The 20,528-nt window shown below is 42.5% G+C and overlaps 1 protein-coding gene across 2 annotated transcripts in view; it reads right to left on the bottom strand.

Annotated features, from left to right (window-relative positions):
• The window catches only part of DYRK1A (dual specificity tyrosine phosphorylation regulated kinase 1A), a 91,628-nt gene extending 71,157 nt beyond the window's left edge, over positions 1–20,471 (bottom strand). The window contains exon 1 of one of the 2 annotated variants that reach the window (XM_080593869.1): positions 19,849–20,471. The gene's annotated coding sequence lies outside the window, so the exon portion shown is untranslated. The remainder of the gene's footprint in view (positions 1–19,848) is intronic. The other variant, XM_080593870.1, reaches the window with a different exon arrangement.
• Positions 20,472–20,528: the final 57 nt, after the last annotated feature.

Genomic DNA, 20,528 nt, shown 5'->3' with positions numbered 1-20,528 from the left:
AATACTGAAGTGAAATACGGAATAGTCCTTTTGCCTTTCCCCTCAATTAACTCACATAAAAGTGCAAATGTACAAACAGGGGCTTAACCACAACTTACGTTTGCTTATAGAACTCAGATTTGCCTTTTAATTAGGTCGATCAATGTTAAAAGATGCTGGAAGGGAATTTTTGGATCGCCTCCAGGATTTTAGGATATCAACAAAGTAACCGGGTCCCTAAATTCAGATGTAAAAGAGAAGTTAACGTTGTTTAACAGAAAAAGAGATGAAACCCCTTCTTTCCAAAACTACACATACCATGACTGCTCTTCCAGCTCTCTCTAACTTGGAAACCAAAAACCAGGTTCCAGCTTCTACCAGACATGTCAGTACAGACACACCATGTTTAAAAATCATCTTCAATATGCTTTCAAATAGCAGTTCATATGAAGTTCAACAGCTTTTAAAGTAAATTTACAGTGGTCAAGTTCAGGCTCTATGACAACCAGATGCATTCAAATATGATGATGAATAAACTGAGTTATTTCATTAAAATAAGAATTCTCGAGCTGCAGTTGCCCAAAAGCCAAAGCTGATTTAGATTTGGCTGCTGTGTTCCCCCCACTGCCCTCCCTGTCCTCTGCCATTCAGTGCAGACCCATCTCTGGCACCTGCCCCAGCCTTGTTGAGTCACCTCCGCGGTTCAGCATGATGTAAAATGTTCACCTTTTTCAATCAGTTTTCTGCTGGCTTTATACGACACCAGAGCCCGAGTTTAACTTTCACCTTAAAAGTCTACCCAGTAAATAAAAACCCAAATTCAGCACGTGCAAACAGGTAGTGTATTTACATTCTGCGTGCTACCACCTGGTCAGGGAGAACTTCATTTGTGTTTTTGTATGGTCTCTGCTGTCTGGACCTTTGAGACTGACAGCTCCTAAGTCAGGACCCCAAATCCAAGTACTTGGTGTTGCAAGCGAGGCAGCCATGCTCTACCACTGTGCTGAAACAGAAAGTGGGGTATTCTACTTATGGAGGGAGAACTTCATCCTCTTAGGTGCTGTGTGACACACAATAAAATGGAGATCCTTGCCTAAATAGCTCATTATCTAAACAAACCAAGTTTGTCGACCGAAAAGCAAAAGTAAGGAGCTCACAAACTTTAGCTATCTATAATAAAATTCTCTGTATAGGCTACAAATACAATCCAGGAGAAGTAAAAGTAGCCTAGGTAGCGTACTTCAGATAATTCTTGCCAAACTGCCACAAAGCACCTCGAAGACCACAGCTAACATCTGGTTTGATATCACTAGTTACAGACCCCACCTCTACTTCTGGAACACAAGTGAACTGTTTACAGGCTCTTCTATATATAGTTTGTGTCTGTCATAATAGTCTACATAAATAAATTTGAAGAAATAAATTTAATCAGGCCTGCCAACTACAAACTCCTCTGACAGCAAAATGAACAAAAAATGTTCATCACAATAAAACCCGGTATCCTCACTATTCAGCTCTTGGTGTTCTAGCCTACACACGCAGAGACTTCCACAATATGCCTTAAGTCCTAACTCAGTTTGACCAACGCAACAGTACAGGAGGTATCTGAATTCTGAAGCAAAAATGCGTCTATCCTGAATTACTGCAGCAATCGCATAGGGGACGTTATTTCCATCTTCTTATGAGATCTCAAGTTGGAGGAGCTGAAGAAAAGCACTGCTTTCAGAGTTCAAGACACCTCTAACATAAGCACAATGCCATTATTTCTTATGAACTGCACTCAATACATACACTCAAATACATTTCAAAAAATATCACAGGGTACTTTTACTTTACCATATGAATTAACAAATGTAAATACACAATTTGTCAGAATACGTCCTTCAGGAAATCAACTTCATTATAAAAATTACTTAGTGCTAAAGCTCCTTAAGAAATAACTGAAGAGTTGAAAATAATCCCACTGCTGCTGACTATTCGATGTCCCATCTACGCTCTCCCACACTCCCTACATCTTATTTGCATACCATTCAGCACTCCTAACTTGGTGGCTGCCCCACGTTTGCGCAACTCACATAGTATCTCTGCACTGAGAAAACAAAACATTACCCAGGAGCCATTTCCTGTAAGAGGCATAAGCACTGACTAAACCCCCGAAACGTTCTTCTTCCTCTTCCTTTAAGGTAAGCGCACTAATCGCTGGACTGGAGAGTCATGTTTCCTTTTCTTCCCCTCTGCTGTCATTCTTTGATTCTCTTCTGTACAGATTAAGTGGGACTTGTGGGCAGTCTCCAAGAACGTGTGAAAGGCCAGGCGATCTGCATATTCTCACTGCAAGTCAGGAATGAGTTTGGATTCTCTTCACTTGAGGAAGACGCTGAATGGAGGCTCATTTATAGCTCACGCCCGTGCTCTACCAGCTGAGGTCTAAATGATGGAAATGATGGTACTCCCGGCTCCTTCTGGACCTGCTTAAATCTCCACAGCTTTCTAAAAATAATTCAGATGCCTAATTCCAGAATAAAGAACTCTGAGTCTGTCATAAGCATCTCACAGAAAAGTACAATTTAGAAAATACCTCTTAATTTAGAAGGGATATCCTCCAGGGATAGCTTGGACAGCTTCCCCAAAGAATGTAAGAGCTATTAAAACTCCATTCTGAAAAACGTTTAAAGCACTGAGTGCTTAGGGCACGATGCTGGATCTACAGGTGAAATTATGCCTTATAACCGAGGCAATCTGACAGGCCACCACCTCCAGGAAGGGCAGCCCCGCTCCCTTTTCCCCAGGTGCACAGTTCTGCCCCTTTCCTGGGGAAAGCTTCAGTTTTCACACTGAATATATGGCAAAATGAGTTAACAACCCAACCAAACACTGTTCACATCTTTGTCAGGTACTTTTTGTGCCAGAAATATGCTAGCTCAGGCTGCGTCCCATTACACAACTCCACGCTAAGCGTATGGCTACACAAGCTGACCAGGCTCGGGGCTCCTGCTGAACAGAAAGGCCCAAGTCACAGGCAAGGCTCATCTTCCTGGCGCTCTTCCACCTCGTGATGAAACAGTTCAGGTAGCTAAACTGGCAGTAACGATTTTACCTTTTATTTATATCATTAGCCTTTTGTACTTTGCTTCTTAAGCTGGCCCCGCATAGAAAGGTAAAGCCAAAGCACCAAGAAAGAGAACTTACAATAATGTACAGACAAGGGAGAAAGCGGACAGGGACAGTCCCTTGTCATCTGATTTCGGCTGCTGGCAAACCAGCTGGGTGGCAGAACCTACCCTGACTTCTGACTGCTGCTTCCCCTGCAACACCCAGGCACCGACGAGGTAGGTGTTGCCACGATGACAGCCCCAAGCCCGTCAGAGGATCGAGCTTAATTCCTCTCCGTCTCGTAAGCCGCCTTTGAAGTAGGAAATTACTGTAGCTCTTGTATCACGCTCGTGAGGTAATCTCCAATGCACATAGCATCATGAGGCACTCCGAAACTACGGTAAAGACAAGGCTAAGTAGATCAGCAAAAAAATGCACAAATGGGTTTTCCCCTCTTTGTTCCTTCAACGCAATGAATAAATAAAGATGAATAAATAAATGATTCCACTTTTACCTCACATCATTCACTCCAGAACTACAGCCCGCACATTTATTAGAACACAGACCACTGTCAGCCCCAAAGTTTTGTGTTTGTTTTTTTAAATAAAATACTAATCATGCTAACAATTTTTCAACTTAACACAATGCAATATGGTTTTAAGTTCCATCTGTAGTTCATTTACCATGGCCTTATTCCCCAGTTAAGGAACCAGTGACCTAGAAAACTCTCATTGAAGAAGGAGATGAATTAAACTTCAGTAAATTTTCATGTATTCTAGTGATGAAGTCAAAATACTTATTTTTCACATTTAAAACTCTGAGGTCTTGTTTTACTATGTTGCTAGCCTCCATCCCTGCCATTAAGCGTAATCTTGATACATCCCAAGATATGCCATACTGCACAGGTTGTAGGCAGCAAAAGTCTGGAGAATTTTAAATGGCATTATGAGTCATTAGGAAGAATTCAAACACCCTATTCAAGTCATATAAACACGTGGATGTGGACGCACGCACACAAAGGGAGAAAAGCCAGCACAGACGGTGGGCACACAGCAACCAGCAAAAGCTTTACTGGGGTACATTTATCATCACACTGAACAGAAATTTCATCTAATACGCATGGTAGCTCTATGTCCCTGTAAAACATGGTTGCAGGCAGCTCATCAGAGACTCCAGTACACTTGCTGGGCCAGACAGAAATCATTGTTATTTCTTCTATTAAAGACAAAAAACCACATCACTAAGCTCAGAGCATATTCATCATAATGTAATCCAGCTTTCTTAGAATTTCAGCCAGTAATTCCTCACCATGCCTTTCCACCCCGGTGAAGGTATGGAATAGCCCACAGAAAGATCTAGTCATTCAAGAGCCTTCAAAGACCAGGAAACCATGACACCCCTTCATCAAGTGAAATGAATTGCCAATCACCACTAAAACTGTATAAACCTGTATTATTTCCTGGCTATCGATATCAAAAACAAGGACTTTCTAGTGTGGAAAACGTTTTATGAATCTAACAACAGGTTGCAGAGACCTTACTGTAAGGTGACTCTATTTGAATTCAACAGCTAAGAGTTCAAAGTTTGCAACAGGTTACACCTTGTGTCACCGACACGCACACAGCCCACAACAAACATGAGTTCGCTTTCACTAGGGTAACAGCAAAAGGTTAAAACCAAGGATGAAGGAGCACACAATTGTTAACCAAATCTAAACATTTCCTGCTACAAAAGAAAAAAAGAAGGGGGACAACGTTCTGACACATTCCTCCCTTTCCCAAACCTCACTGCTCTAACACCGATTGACCCAAACGAAAACCAACTTCATTCGGGTCTGCTTACTGGGTTTCACACACAGGCACACAGGCATGATGCTAAATTATTTGAAGAAATCTGCCACATTTTGATATCCTAAAGGCTTTAAAGGACTCAGAAGAATTTTTTTTTTTTTTTTGTAAATAACTGTGTTGAACTTGTAGCCCAAGCTTAGTCTGCTAACTTGAGATAATGTTTTGAATCCCCTTCTGAGTGCAGTCACTATGAAGGAGATGTACGGAATTCATTTTTGAATGTTCTCTGATAGCAGTCGTAAGAAAAAAGTCTAAGATACATCTCTCATCAAGATGTATTTCCTCTATGAGAAAAACTCTCACAGAGGCCTTTCAGAAGAATCTTGTCTAACTGGGGTTTTATGAAATTCAAAGGCCAAATGGAAGAAGTTGAAACTTTGGGATTGTTTATATGAACCCCAGCAATTCCAGCATACAAATGCTGGGCATAAACTAATCAAGCTAATGCTCTTCAAATGCAAGTTATCTGTCAGTTGTTCAAGAAGCAGACATGGCACTAACACCGATAAAATTATCCATTTAAGTAATGCTAAAAGACATGCAAAGATAATGCATATTTCTGATTATTTAATAGTCTCCCCAACAGCATCAGAAGATGCTAGGGTTCTGTCCAGGGAAGCTTGGTTTACTGCGGTGCTTTTACCTGATAAAAATTCCTAAAATGATTTTAATTAGGTGGGTTGCAGGAAAGAAATGAGGACAAAAAATTAAAAAAAAATAAAAAACAAAAGGCTTTGAAATCCTGACCTCATGGACCTCCAAACAGTACTCAAGATCATCGTGTCTGAGGTATCCAGGAAATATAAAGGAAAGAAAATCTTTACTGTCTGACTGAAGCCCTTGCAGACTACCAAGAATAGCCTGCTAGATGGAAAGACTCCAAAACAAAGCCGCTTTTCAAACAGAATTTTTCTCTAATTGTCTACTAATGTTACTGAACTGGTGTGTTTCATGTAGCCATGTGCTGTGCTTTTTAAAAGAACTGCTGTAAAAAGATAACTTTTGATACAGAGCTGCTTTTTCCCATTTTGTGAAAAAGCTCAACTAAAAGGTCACGAGTGTGATCTGACACACTACACGGATGATGCTAAGAGGTGTCCTTAAGAACACCGTATTTCTGGACACATCTGAAACAGCAGAGCAACGTATGAAATTGGAGGGGCATAGCAAAAGAGGGGAGCAACAGATCCAGAGCTCACATCAGGTGCAATAAACGGACCAATCGCAGCCTCATGGACTCATTTCTGCAGCCCTTCATACAACAGTTTCCGGTGCAAGGCAAAAGAGAAATACCAAATATGAAAATAGGGCTGTCAAGATGGTCATGAGAGATAACTCTTTCCCCATTTTTAACACCATGTACACAACTGACATTCAGAAGTTGTTCAGAAGATGGATTCCCACATGGATTTAGCAGCCAAGGCCTAACCCTCCTCTTTTGCTCAGAGAGGCTCTTTCTCAAAAAGGCTTCATGTTAGCTTCCTGCTGGACTTACAGGAGTTACTAGAAAGCATGGAGAACTTCATGGTGCCCTAGTTTTCCATGAAAAAACAAGAGACATGTTAACCTGTACAGATAACATCTACCACAGACAGTGTGAAAACACTGAACGGTCTTCCTCCCTTTCCTGAGAGGGTCACGGAAACAGATGACGTCCTAAAGTACAAAGATGGCCAAAGTGGGTAGCTTTGAAATGCAGAATAATGAGCCCAAAGGATTTTAGGGAAAAAGGGAAACGAGGCTTTATGAAAAACACAATGGACTGATGAAGAATGGAGGGGGAAGACATTCACTAAAAGTGGAAGTATCTAAGTCTTTATTTGACTGATGGGCCTCAACTACTCCTAGAAACCAAGCAATGCCAGGACGTTTATCACAGGCATCACTGAATGTCTTCAGTCATGAAAAAAAAAAAACATGCATAAAACAAGTATAAGGAAAAAAGTTTACTTAAAAGTAGACTAGAACAAGACCGAAAGCAGAACAGAAGGTGGATGGGATTAAAAAAAAAAAAAATCAGGCAAGTCACTGAAGTGATATAACATTTATGAGTAATACTTTTTATTTACCAACCAAGTAGGAAGCAAATGAACATTTCCAAAGGCAGCTATTGTAATCCAGAAGTGTTTGCTTATTAGCATGTATATCCTGATAGCAGGCTGCTTTATAACCTGACTTAGAGCAGCTGCCCTAACAAAACAAAAATCTGCAAGCTCAGGGAGTGGTATGTTTTAGTGCTCCCTCATGTAACAATGCAAAAGTTAAGATGATGTTCATCAGGTTGTGTGTGGAGAAAGCACGCCATGCACACTACAGCCTTCAGGTACTCCTGACTCCAGTCCACCCAAAGGCTTAGAGAACCAAAGGAGATGGGAGGAGGAAAAAAGCCACGCAAAAAATGCAAAATTTTTCCTCACTATTAGGAAGAGCAACTATATGATCTTCCACGTTTTTATTTGAAGTACCTTTGGATTACCAAACTGTAGATGAAATTTCACCTCTGATATAAGGAATCAACACTCCCAGTACTTTCCCAACTAACAGGTAAATGGTTATCAACAAAATGTAAGTAACTGCAACAAAAATGTTACATATCTGAATGCATAGAAGGGAAACAAGAATATAATCCCAGCAGCTCTGGTCACTTATTAAAGGACAAACAAGCATGGAATTTCCAACATTTTCTATTTGTTTGTTTGTTTTGACATAACCAGTCCTTGTTGATAATATCAGGAGAAACATTTTTCGTGTCTCCTCTGTACAGCAGAACCAAAAAAAAAAACAACACAAAACTTCTTTGCTCTGCAGTTTCCCTTTGCTATCGATAAACTATGTTCATATCCTACAAAGACAGAAAAACACCTTTCATTAGAACATTAACTTCAGAAACTTTAATTCATCTTTCAGTTTCTCCAAGTAGCAACAAACTATATTTTGTGTGCGCATACCTGCCTTACGGCAATACAGAATTTAAGTTAAAATTTTAGAACAGCACAAAATTGAGAACAAATCTATATACCGCATTGTTTTATGGTACTGTTCGGAAAAAATAAATAAATAAAAACTTTGGGTTTCTTAAGAGGTTTTCTTCCTTACAAGTTGAAGCAGTTTTTCCTCTCAGAAGCGTTGTTCTCTCAAGCAGCAAGAGAAAAAGTGAGAAAATGTGAGAAAGATCAAGGATGAGAAAACACTGAGTGAACGAAAGACTGAGCAAGGGAAGAAAAAAGAGGAGCTTGAGAGAGCAAGCAGTAAAAAAGGATGCGAGACAGTAAGGGCATAAGCACAAGTTAGAAGAGGAAAGGAGTAAGTGAGAGCGGGGAAGAACCAGCAGATGGGCACAAGAAACCAGAGGTGTGTCAAGAGAGCAAGCAGGAGAGAGAGAATTTGCTATCGAGTAAGACTGTCAGGCAGATTTTGTGCGTGTCAGAGCGCAGGCGAGCAGGGGAGCGTCAGAGGGCAGCAGGAGAGACGGAGGGAAGGAGCGCGGAAGCTGGAGATAGCAAGCCAAACTCTGCGAGGCACAGGGCGAGGGAAGAGGGGGCGGGGAGGGCGGCAGTGTGCATGTGTGCGTCTGTCTGTCTGTCACTGCAGTGATTTACTACAGGAGGGGTGGCAAAAATTCCTCCGAATGATGTTCTCCATTAAGTAACAGAGCTCTCAGAGCCAGTTAACCAACCCCGGCCTCTTCCAGGCACCCTGTTCCTGTCCACCCACACAGCCCATTCCATTATCTTGTCAAATGTCGCAGCAGCAGCACAGTATACCAGGTCTAGGAACCGATCTGGCTGAAAAGTAACCTGATTCTCCACCCCCCCACACACCCAAGTGTTATATATATAAAATTATGTATTTCAGCCAACTCAGTTTCCAAGTCTGATTCACTGGTTGGTCTTACAAACAGCTGTGCCAACACAAAGCAGGTGGGAACAAGCAGCCAGAATCCGAAGAGAGGGGGAACTGCTTAAGCTGTAATTGCCTTCAAAGAACTGCTTGTTGCACACTTTGCCTTAGAATAACTCTCTCAATAATCCAACTCAAAGTGCTTCAGTGGCTGTACATATTGCAGCATGAACTTCAAATCAGTTTGCTAACACTTATGCTGTAAAAACAACACATACAACGCCATCAGATTTAAATACTGCTCATGTTCCACAGACCTTGTCAATGAAATATTAAAACAAGAGTGCTGCTTTTCACAATTCTGCTCCTTTACCTATTATTTCAAGTTTGGTATAGGTATAGTTCTTGGGAAAGCAAGGTCACCATGAAAACGGGGAGAGAATCAACGCTGCTTGTGTTTTCCTCCCAATTTGCCGTTCTTTGCTGTGCTGCCCTGCAGCACCAAAATTACGTACCGGTCTACTGCCTTGTCTCATGCTGGAAGATGGCATTGATCTGGGTGAAACAGAGGTAGTGAAGTCTTTCCAAATTTCCCCCAAATTTACGAAGGTATAGTACCAGAAGACCAACAGCTTCAATCTTCTCTCATCAGCTTCTGCCAATTTGCTTCTCTTCTGTGCCAATACTACCGAGCAGTGCCTCAAGACTCGGTGACAAGTCTGACCAGCTGAAACTGGAGCACAGATTATTGCTGGGGAAGAGTCATGTCGTAGAAACTTAGCCAAGTTCGCCTCATGAAAGCCAACCAAACCAAAGCATACAGGAGTGTGGTTTACACAACTGGTTTATGTCCGCACGGGTAACCCACTGTTCTCCAAACTGCTCGCTCTCAAGTGGCTGACCCACAGGATTGAGAAATCAGTCCTGCCAGACGCTGGAGTTAACCTGATAGCTCAGGTAACAGAGGTGTACTAAGGAGGAGGAGATGTTTCAATTATACAAATTGTAAGAATACCATATATGTCTCTTTCTGTATGAAAAAAAGATTTGTAAATGTCATAAAATCGAAGACTAAGAAGTTAGGAAATGTTTAAATTAAGGTGGGCTAGATATACAATTCTGTCTCACATTTTGCAACACAATCTTTCACAGTCAAATGCTATTTTATTCATCGAACAGATGTACATTAGGAGGATGGCACACAGAAAACAAAGCTACACAGTAAATGGCAGCTATACAGTAAACGATACTATTTATTGAAATATTCCACCAGTGCTTTCAGAAAGTGAAGGATGTTATCAAACGGGGCAAAAGACTGCAAGCAAAAAAAAAAGACAAACTCCCTTTGGGATAAAAATGAGTTCTAACTCTAATTCCCTCAAATTTCCAAACAGATCCTAAGTTCCACGAGCAGACCACTATCTGGATGTGCTGAGTCACTCTCCAACCTTAAGAGACTGCTTCTCCGAGTTACAAGGCACTCTGAATATAAACTCAAGTCAAATGCAACTGCAAATACTTGCATCCTGCTACTAAGGCATAAGATGCCTAAACCCCTCAGCCTCAGCTCCACCTTTTGTGTCACTGTGTAACTCAGGGCAAGTCACTTTACCTTTTTTGCCTCTGGTTTCCCTTGCTAAAAAGTATCTTACCTAAGCAGGTATTCACCTCCTGTTAGTCAGGCAAAAACTGCTTTGTGTTCGGAAAGCAACAAGAAGTGCTATACAAAACGCCCAAAATCACTGAACCCCTACTATCACCCCTAAAAAAGGTTGCCAATAAGGAAGATACAAAATAATAATAATATGAAAAGGGTTTTTAGTACCAGTTCAGGTATTACTTTTCTTGTGCTTTAGATCCTACCCACTGAAAAACACTGCTTTCACAAGATGCTAAAAGAATCTGTTAGCAGTTGCTAGACTCTGATCCATGCTCAAGATTATGAGAAAGTCACAAACCCCACACTACGTGCAAAGCCTGGACAGCATGCAATTATTATCAACCTATACCTAAAAACAACAACAAAAAACTGTATCTGAACAGATGCTTCTTTTCTGAGCACTACCCATTCCATACAGTGAATGAAGCAAAAATCCTGTTGTAACTACAATTATATTTACTGCACAATAAAATAAAGTTCAGACCTCCACTAGGACACAGAGTCAATACACTAAAAGCAAGAGAATCTTCCCATTTTTGTCACTTGACTTGAGAATTTTTATGGAAATGACTGACTCAAAGACAACTACAAAGAGTGATTACAGTGTAAGGCGAAAGACCCTAATTACAACATATGGAATACAATGAGTACCTGTTTCCTCCAATGTACAAATAAACTGGCACTGTCAATTTGGGAACTCATCGTTTCTAGAATACGTACAATGAGTAACATGTAGCTCATAAATTGTATTCTGAGCCCACTGTATGCTTGCACTTGTCTCACCTCATATCACAGACCTCAGGTTGCTTTGCTTCACATGAACAAAATTTTCCTCAAACATACAAAGATTAAAGTTAAGATTAAAAAAATAGTAGTAGTAATGCTGAGAAAGAACGAAAGCAAAGCACATGAAGAATCCTGTATCAGAAAAATATCAAGGGCAAAGTTTCCACATATGGAAGTCTAAAGGTTAAACTCTTCAACTTATATTCAAGCTCTTGTGTTGAAATAATTGCATATTCTCACATCTCAATAAAGTTTAGTAGGAACTACAAGACTCAAAATCTTAAGAAAAGAGAGGGAGGCCAATAGCATGGCAAAACACCAGTTTAGGTATGTATGCCTAGAAGGATACTTTCAAAGGAAAGAAAAAGTTAGGATAAAGATACATAAAATGATGAGTGGCACAGAGAAGGTCAATTGAGTCCACTCCCTTTCATAAGAAATTTTGGAAATACACACTAAAAGGGAACAAATGTAAACTAAGGACAAGGAAATCATTTTCACGGTGGAAAAAAAATTGCAAATCTCAATCAAAACATTTTCCTGATGTAAAAAATTCATTAAGAAAGAAAAAGAAAATATTGTGATTTATGTTTTTTTAGAATTAGAAATAATCTTTATTACATTGGACAGCATAAAGATACATATATACATACCAAGAGCTCATAAGTTTTAGAACACAAGTCTTCTATGAACTTCTCACTACTAGGAAAATGTTTAGTAACATGGATTATTCCAATTTAGATTTTCCTTTTTCTCCTTAGATGCTTTTTAAATAAGAATCTAGAAAGTTTGAGATTTTTTTTCCCTTCTATCCGCTACTAAATTAAAGCCCTACACCCTACAAATGCATACAAATCACACAAAAATCATATATCACTGATCATCCTGATGTTGCTAAACGCAAAGCACCATGTGGATACACTGCCAGAGTTTCAGAAGACCTCTTAAAAACAGGAGTTTGTCACATACATACTCCCCTTTCCTCCAGATACAAAACATGGAGATCAATATTCCTTTATATGACTATATATATTTTATCTTTTTATTTCAACTCCTTTAGAACAGTAGCTAAACTGAAACACTTCAAAATACCTCAGCTCACTTAGAGAAGAAACATTTCTGCAAATTACACAGAACAGAAAGTGATTTCCAAACACAATACTTGAACCTTGTGAACTAAATGTTAAACTTATTTTTCCAAGTCTTGACATAACTGGATGCTCACTAAGAACATCTAGCAGAAAGCCATAACTGCCCTCACTCAGGTATACAACTACTTCCTTGCATGATAACCAGGATGGGGAGTGGGTTGGACCTATACTTTGTAACAGAAAACCTTTGACAAACACAGCTCAGACTTGCATACAGATGTTAGTACGTTTTCCTTCCTTTATGAACTTCTTATAACTTTAACACAAATATTTTGGCAACGATTTGTAGTTCAGTTTGCTGCAATGGTCTGGCAGTACGCAAATTACTTTAAGGAAAGGGGCATTACGCGTTACTTTCAAACACACAATTAGAAATTGCCTCCAAATCTAATGACTCTATATGAAAAAAAGCATTGCAGAAGTCTCTATCGCATGAAGCAAAGCTGATCTTGGTTTAAGAATTAAAGTTTTCCATGTTATCATTAACCACTAAGGTAAAGCAGCTAAGTACTTCTGTTCCAACAACGTTTCCACATGTGTAACTGTTCCTCAGGGTTTCACACCAGGCTTACAAAGTTATAAAATGACCATGGTGTGAACATGACTGGCTGATTTAACTCCATAGAGATATGTAAATGAATGTTTTTATGGGCAAAAAGACCGAAAGTAGAGTCATATGCACACTGTGAACTGCGAGTCATGACTGCACACTGTGTCAAAGACACAGGTGAAAATATCGCTTAACAAACCCTACAAGAGGATTTCTCTCCTGGCTTTGTAAGGATGACATCAGGTATCATCAATAACTTCTACTCACACCTCCACGTTATTAAACGTTAGACCTTCTATCACTAAACTTTTGTACAACAGCTGACTACCAAATTACAACCACCCCCAGCCTTTCTTATTCACCTGAAGGAAAAGCGAACAAACCACAAGCGCACACATTTACACAGCGCCCTAAGAAAATGCTACACAGGAGAACATTAGGAATTGAAGGGGTATGCACCTCGAAGTCATGAAATTAAATTAAGAAAGAAATAATATTTCCTTCACATTGTACAGTACATAGAATGGAAATCAGACCCCAGCTAAGGTCTCTAAGTAGTACAACGCAAAACCAAACAACTTTTAACTACCATACAACCTTCAACTATAATTTTTAACACAGTATCACCTATACTTTTTCCACTCAGCCTTCAACATAAATGAATCATTTATGATGCTGTCTCTAGTAGACATAGTTCACAGAAGACATTAATTCACTTAGAATCTAAGCTGGTAAAAAGCAGTGTATATTAGAAATAATAAACCATCAGGGAAAGTTTGAGGAGTCGTGAGGGTCATTCAGTGTGAAGCTGTAGTGACTGCAGAGTTAACTGACCCCCCCCCAGCACTGCACCTCCTAGTTTTTCTGATCTGGGGGCAAGAAAAACGCAGTGCAAGTCTGGAGCCTTAGCACACGCAGAACTTGACTTGAGCAAAAACGTGATTTTGGTGGGAAGACACGGACAGATACACAATCACGTTGATGTTCAACATTTGCAGGCCTGCGTAAGGCCTGCCACAAAAATCTCAGCTTCTGAAGGCACATGATGACATTGACAGGAAAGTCACCCTAAAAACTGGAACGCCGGATTCTAAACTGAGCGTCTGATCAGAGTGGAAAAATATATATTCAACTGTGCTATTTCACAAGTATGATCCAGTATTTCTCGGATTTATGAGTAACTTCTACAGAAAGGGAAACTGCCGAGATCTTCAAGCAACAACCACTTCTTGTAACATGAACAAAGACATCAATACATTTCCAACACTAACTTGCAATTTTTGGCATACCATTAAATTAATGCCTGCTTATCCACAAATTAGAAGAAAAATAGAAAGAATAACAGGAAAGAAACCAGAATCAAACATGCTCAAGGAATGTCATTGAGCTTTCCATACCAATTGGATTTTGAAAGAGAGTATATTAAAATTTTATTTGTCTATAATCAAACGCATACCCTAGATGTATTTCATTTATAAGTCCTGTAAAACTGTGTGTGTTTATATATGGTTATGTATTTCTAAGTACCCAAAAGAGCTGCAGTTACACCCGGACAGACTGACCAGGAGTCAGCGAAAGGAAATCCACAGTGCTCAGGAAAACAAAGAACTGAGTAAGTAGTGATACTTTAACTTCTCCACCTGACAGGACTCTTCTTTTTACACCCTCCTTCAGTTTTAACTGTTCCCTCTATAAAGCAAGTGGACGTGCTGTGCTCCGGTTGGCTCCTCAGCACCACATCCACTGGCAAAGCACAGCAGAAGCTGTTAGTAATTTACGCAGCTCACAGTGACACCAACGAGGATTTGAGCGCATCGAGGTAAACAGGATTTCAAACGAACAAAAATGCTAGCTGCATGTGTTTGAAGCCAGGAAGCAAAAAAACTGATGAACAATAGGTTCTCAGGTCACTAGGATTTAAAACTTTTACTGGCACCTTGGATTTAATCACTAAAATCCATTTAACGATGATTGTGCCAACTAGACATTCTACTAGCTTGGTTTTTTGAGTAACTCAAAATTCACTCCGAGTTTTTTCAACTCTGATTTGAAAGAATAACTCTGCCATCAGAAAGCAACTTGTACATGCCCATTGCTCTCTTATTTCACTATCCGAACAGTTATTGAAGAGAAAGAGGGAACTATTCAACAAGTAGACGTATTACTACTTTATTAACCTCTCTTTTAACTGACTCAAATCACAGTTTGTTTTTATTTGTCTCTGGGAAAAAAAAAAAGAAAAAAGAAAACCGGAAAGCTTTGGAACTTTATGTAATACCTAAATTGAAAGCTTGGTTTCTCACAGCTGGAACAAACAGTGACACTTAGCTGAGTTGATTTCACTTTCATTTACAGTTTCACTTTCAGGTACTTAGGGCTACAGATCCTAGAAACTTTGCAAGGAGTAAGTTTACGAATAAGTGCTAGTTTATGCTATTTTAATTACAGAAACGTTTTCACTGCTTTCAAATTTAAGAAATGCTAAAATCAGAGAAGAAATTAAACTGATTATGTCTGCAATACAAGCTAGCTGAAATAGCTACTGCCCAGACTCCAGAGGCTCCAGAGTATTCATACTGTAAGGACTTGGGCAAAGCTGACTGGGAACTATCTGCTGCAGCTGCCTAGCCCTGCAGTTGGTGCTCTCCCTGTAAATCATATGGACAGGACACTTTGGAATGAATGAGGATGCGATAATGTCACTGTCCTTCATGTTGGGACTCCCCACCTCTGTCCTTATCAACAATGGAAAAATTTACCTTCCCTTTAGAGGGAAGGGAAGGGAAGGGAAGGGAAGGGAAGGGAAGGGAAGGGAAGGGAAGGGAAGGGAAGGGAAGGGAAGGGAAGGGAAGGGAAGGGAAGGGAAGGGAAGGGAAGGGAAGGGAAGGGAAGGGAAGGGAAGGGAAGGGAAGGGAAGGGAAGGGAAGGGAAGGGAAGGGAAGGGAAGGGAAGGGAAGGGAAGGGAAGGGAAGGGAAGGGAAGGGAAGGGAAGGGAAGGGAAGGGAAGGGAAGGGAAGGGAAGGGAAGGGAAGGGAAGGGAAGGGAAGGGAAGGGAAGGGAAGGGAAGGGAAGGGAAGGGAAGGGAAGGGAAGGGAAGGGAAGGGAAGGGAAGGGAAGGGAAGGGAAGGGAAGGGAAGGGAAGGGAAGGGAAGGGAAGGGAAGGGAAGGGAAGGGAAGGGAAGGGAAGGGAAGGGAAGGGAAGGGAAGGGAAGGGAAGGGAAGGGAAGGGAAGGGAAGGGAAGGGAAGGGAAGGGAAGGGAAGGGAAGGGAAGGGAAGGGAAGGGAAGGGAAGGGAAGGGAAGGGAAGGGAAGGGAAGGGAAGGGAAGGGAAGGGAGACTGTCTCATCACTGTGTACTTTCCAGCCAAGAAAAAAAGGAGCTGCTTTTGTGATCCATGCTCTCAGACAAGCAAGCCATAATTAAGCACCCACAGATATTGGACAAGACTCATAAATATATGCGTATTAGAGGAAATGGAGCTAAAGTCCTAGTAAAGCTGGGGTATGTACGCACTAAAGACCTAAAGTAAAAAAAAATACCTTTGTACCGGCAAAAGCAATTGAGCTATTTTTTAATATATGCTTAGATAAAAACAGAAATGAAACCAGAATTTTATCTCCTTTCCACATAAAGGAAAAAGATTAATCTATGGATATCAAACTGTTACGAGCAACTAACGATTAGGTCACTGCAATTCTATGGGTATATTGTGTCACCTCCAAGAGAAAGTACTATGTAACTGTACATATAGAATTTGTCTTTCTAGAAGGAACAATTGTTTCTAGTTATCAAAAAGGTGGTGTTTTTTTCCAGTGTTTTTAAAACTTCAGTAAACTATAGCTCCCATAACTTTCCTCTTGAAGGACCCACAGAGGTGAGGAAGGAAAAGGAGAGTATTCCTCTTTGCAAAGCCTTGTTGACTTTTTCCCCCAGTCTTAAGTTTACAAGAAAAACATTTGCTCAGAACGGCTTTTGTATTATTTCGGTCTTAGAGCAAAAAAGAAGTCTGACTAATCAGACTTGAGTCTGATTAGCAGAAAAGTTATTACTTTTTTTTTTTTTAAGTTCCTTAAACTCTTACTGAAAAAGGAAAAAAGATGGAATTGTAAAGTAACTTAACAAATAATCTATTGTATTCAGTTATGAAGACAAAAGTAGCAGTTCTCTGTAAATAATCCTATTCTACAATAGGATCTATTTACAAAAGGATTTCAGAAGTTACACAAGTCTCCCATGCTTCCATAAAACAAAGATATCAGGAAAGATTTTTACTTCACTTTGGAAAGTAGTTGTCCAAACGGCATCAAAAATTACTACAGAAAGACTAAACATATACCAGTCTTCAATTCCTTCTCAAAAACTTAAGTTGTAACAGCAACTTTCAACCTATAGTCCTGTAGCCAGGGTTAAAACCACCTGAAATAAAGAGGTTTTAAGAGGAACACTGAAGAGAGAATTTAATTATAGCAAGAAAATTGCTTCTTTGGAAAGAGTCACTACCCTGTTTCAGTTCAGGTAAAACCATAAAATAGCATCATAGCAAATAAAGGTACAGGTTTTCATGAGTTTTATTAACTGGTCGTCTCGCACACTACCATACGAGCAGGTGGTACAGCTTCATACACGTTAGCATAACCTAATGGGAAGGGACTTTTTCATGTTATATTTTAAGGTGTTGACTAACTCATTTGAGCTAAAATAACAAAAATCTCACGGTAAGGTCATTAAGGCAAAGCCTAACCGAACAGTTAGCCCAGACACGTTTCTTCACAAGGTCCTATTGGAATTAAAGAGTTTTAAAATACAATATACATGTTAGCAAGTATGTCCTAGTTAAATGTTACTTTAAAAGCTTAGAGGAGACACCGTTTTTACTTGACTCCAGTCACGTTTTTCTACTTTGTGTAAACTATCTACCAGCGTTAGAAGTCATTTATGGTCACCGCATGTTAATTCCTAGTCCAAGCAAAACCCACATACTTTAAAAATTGATAAATTCCTGATTACTACGTCCTTATTTTACACAAGTGAGGGGATGCTACCCATAAATTGACACTGAGATAGAGAACGCTTGGCTGCTATTAGGTAAAATTATCCTTGTTGCTGCTTCTCTGTAACTGTCCAGCACGGGGGAGGGGATTCCAATGGCACCTCCTAAACCCACCTGAGTATTGATTCGGGAACTGATCACATAACAGACTTTCTTACCCCTTTGCCTGGGAACAATATTAAACTACTGTAATGTATAAATGTGTATGCAACGATTTCAGAGAAGGAATTGCCCTCTTTCTGTGATTTAAGATGACCATGCCTTGTATTCAATTTTGAACAAGTTGTTTAGTTCACTGAAAAAAACTCAACTCAATAAGCTTCAAAAACTTTGATACAATTTTTAATTCACAAAATAAATGTAAATTTATCACATGCATTCTACTTCAGATTGCAAATAAAGTGGCTCTGGTTCTAAATACTTCATGTAAGCCAAAAACATTAAGCATAGCCTACAAAAGTAGTCTATATAGATACACACAGAGTTCACTAAATATATAGAGATAATAGTTAACAAATACTAGCTCATATTCAGAGTTATTTTCAGTGATATTATTCTAATTCTATAAAGTATAATTAATTTTCCAAAAATATCCAACCTACAGAGGTTGGGGGAGTACAGAAAAAGAGAAACAAGTTTTACCAAAACTTCTTTGGGCTACACTAATCCAAAGAGATAAGTTGAATTCTGCTCAGTTATTAGCAGATAACTAAGTACCACTACGAACAACATATTTGCTTATTTATCACGAGACATCATCGACGTGTTCTTCAGCTTTACCAATACAGTTATAAAACAAGTTGTTAACTTGTCCTCAGACAGGTCCCTACAACGCTATACCCATGTAAAAGTGACTATGTATACCTACTGGCCAAAGTTGTTACCACGCTCTCATTGGGATTAAAACAGTAGGTTGTCAAAACCACGCTTGTTGATTTATTTTGTAGCCAGATATTCTGCCTTTGTTAATTTTAAAGAACAATGAATGTTTATTTCCCCCAATGACTGTGGAGTAATAGGAGAACTAAGTAACAGCAGCAATCTAGACACACGATCAAAGAACCCCTACATAGTCCTTGGACGGACTAAACCGAGAACTTCAAAGCTGACTGCGATTCAAAAATGCACCAATTTCGAAATTTCAAATTACGGGACTTCTAATTGTGCTTTCTGACGCTGCGGCGGCGGGAGGGAAAGCCTCAGACGGGCTCCCTCTTTTCCTAAAAGCCCCGTCAGCCAGCCGCTCAGCCCCAGGAGCCCTGTGCGTACCTACGCCCAAGCGCTTCACCCTCTCTCCCCCACCCGGCGGGGTGACAGCACCCTGAGCCAGGCTCGCAGCCCTCCTGCACCGGCCCCCACCACCCCCTGCAGCCGCAGGGGAGCCCCCCGAGGGCAGGCCCCCGCAGCCCGGGCCACAACAGGTGCCTGCCCGGCTGATGGCCCGGCTCCTGCCGCCCCCGGCTCCCGCCCGCCCACCGCAGGGCGTTGCGCAGCGGGGCCGGGGGATCCCGGCGAGCTCCCTTCCTCCGTATCCCCGGGCGCGGGGCCCTCCCGGCGGCTCCGCTTGCCCGGCTCGGCCTCTCCCGGACACCGAGAGGGGGAAAGGGCCGCGGAGGCCGCCGCCCGGTCCCGGCAGGGAAGGACGGAGGCAGGGAGGGAGGCCGGCCCCAACGCCCGGCGCGGCCGCGGGCCCCGCCGGCTCCGCTCGGGGTCTCGCCGGGCCCCCCGCGCCCTCGCCGCCGCCTCCTCCTCGTCCTCCGCGCCTAAGATGGCAGCGGGGCTGCCCCCCGCGCTGCGCCCCCCTCGGCCGCGCCGGGCCGGGCCGGGAGGCGGCCCCAGCCCGTCCCGCTGCGCAGCTCGGCGCCGCCGGCTCCGGGCGGCTCGCTTACCCGTCCGGGGGGCGGCGGGCCCCGCGCTCCGGCGCGGCTCCTCCCGGTCGCTCGCTCGTTCGCTCGCTCGAGGCCTCTCTCCTCGCGACGCCCGGCCTCGGCACACGGGGCCCCGGTGCGGCGGCGGCGGCGGCGGCGGCGCCTCCCTCCCGGTCCGCAGCCCGGCCGCCCCGCCGCGCTCGGGCCCTGCGCGGCTCGGGGCACACGGCAGGCAGCGTCCCGCGGCGGGGTCTGCCCGCTGCGCGCCTTCCTCCCTGCGCGGCGGGCAGGGGGGAGGAGGAGGAGGAGGAGGAGGAGGAGGGGGCCCGGCCCGGCCCGGCGGGCGGATCCGCGGCGCTTCCCGGCCGGGCTGGGTTTTCTATCGCTCACAAAATGGCGCGCGTTCCAAACCTGCGCAGCGCCCGGCGGCGGCAACGGCGGGGCCCGGCCTCGCCTCGGATCGCAGCGGCTCAGCGGCGGCGGCGGCGGCCTGAGCCCCGGCCAGGCAGCGCGGGGACAGCGGCGGGCGGGCGGGGGGGAGGAGGAGGAGGAGGAGAGGAGGAGGAGGAGGGGTGGGGGGGGGAAGCGCAGCGCCGTACCGAGCCCCCGGGAACTCCTCGCTCCCTCCCTCCCTCCCCCGCCTGCCAGCCGCTACCTCCTCCCCCTCCCCGCTCCTCCTCCTCCTCCTCCCTCTCCTCCCT

Source organism: Anser brachyrhynchus, assembly GCF_964034855.1.
Source record: "Anser brachyrhynchus genome assembly, chromosome: 1".
In the NCBI taxonomy this organism is placed as follows: domain Eukaryota; kingdom Metazoa; phylum Chordata; class Aves; order Anseriformes; family Anatidae; genus Anser; species Anser brachyrhynchus.
The sequence above is the reverse complement of the archived record's forward strand: the minus strand, read 5'-3'. Positions and strand labels throughout refer to the sequence as shown.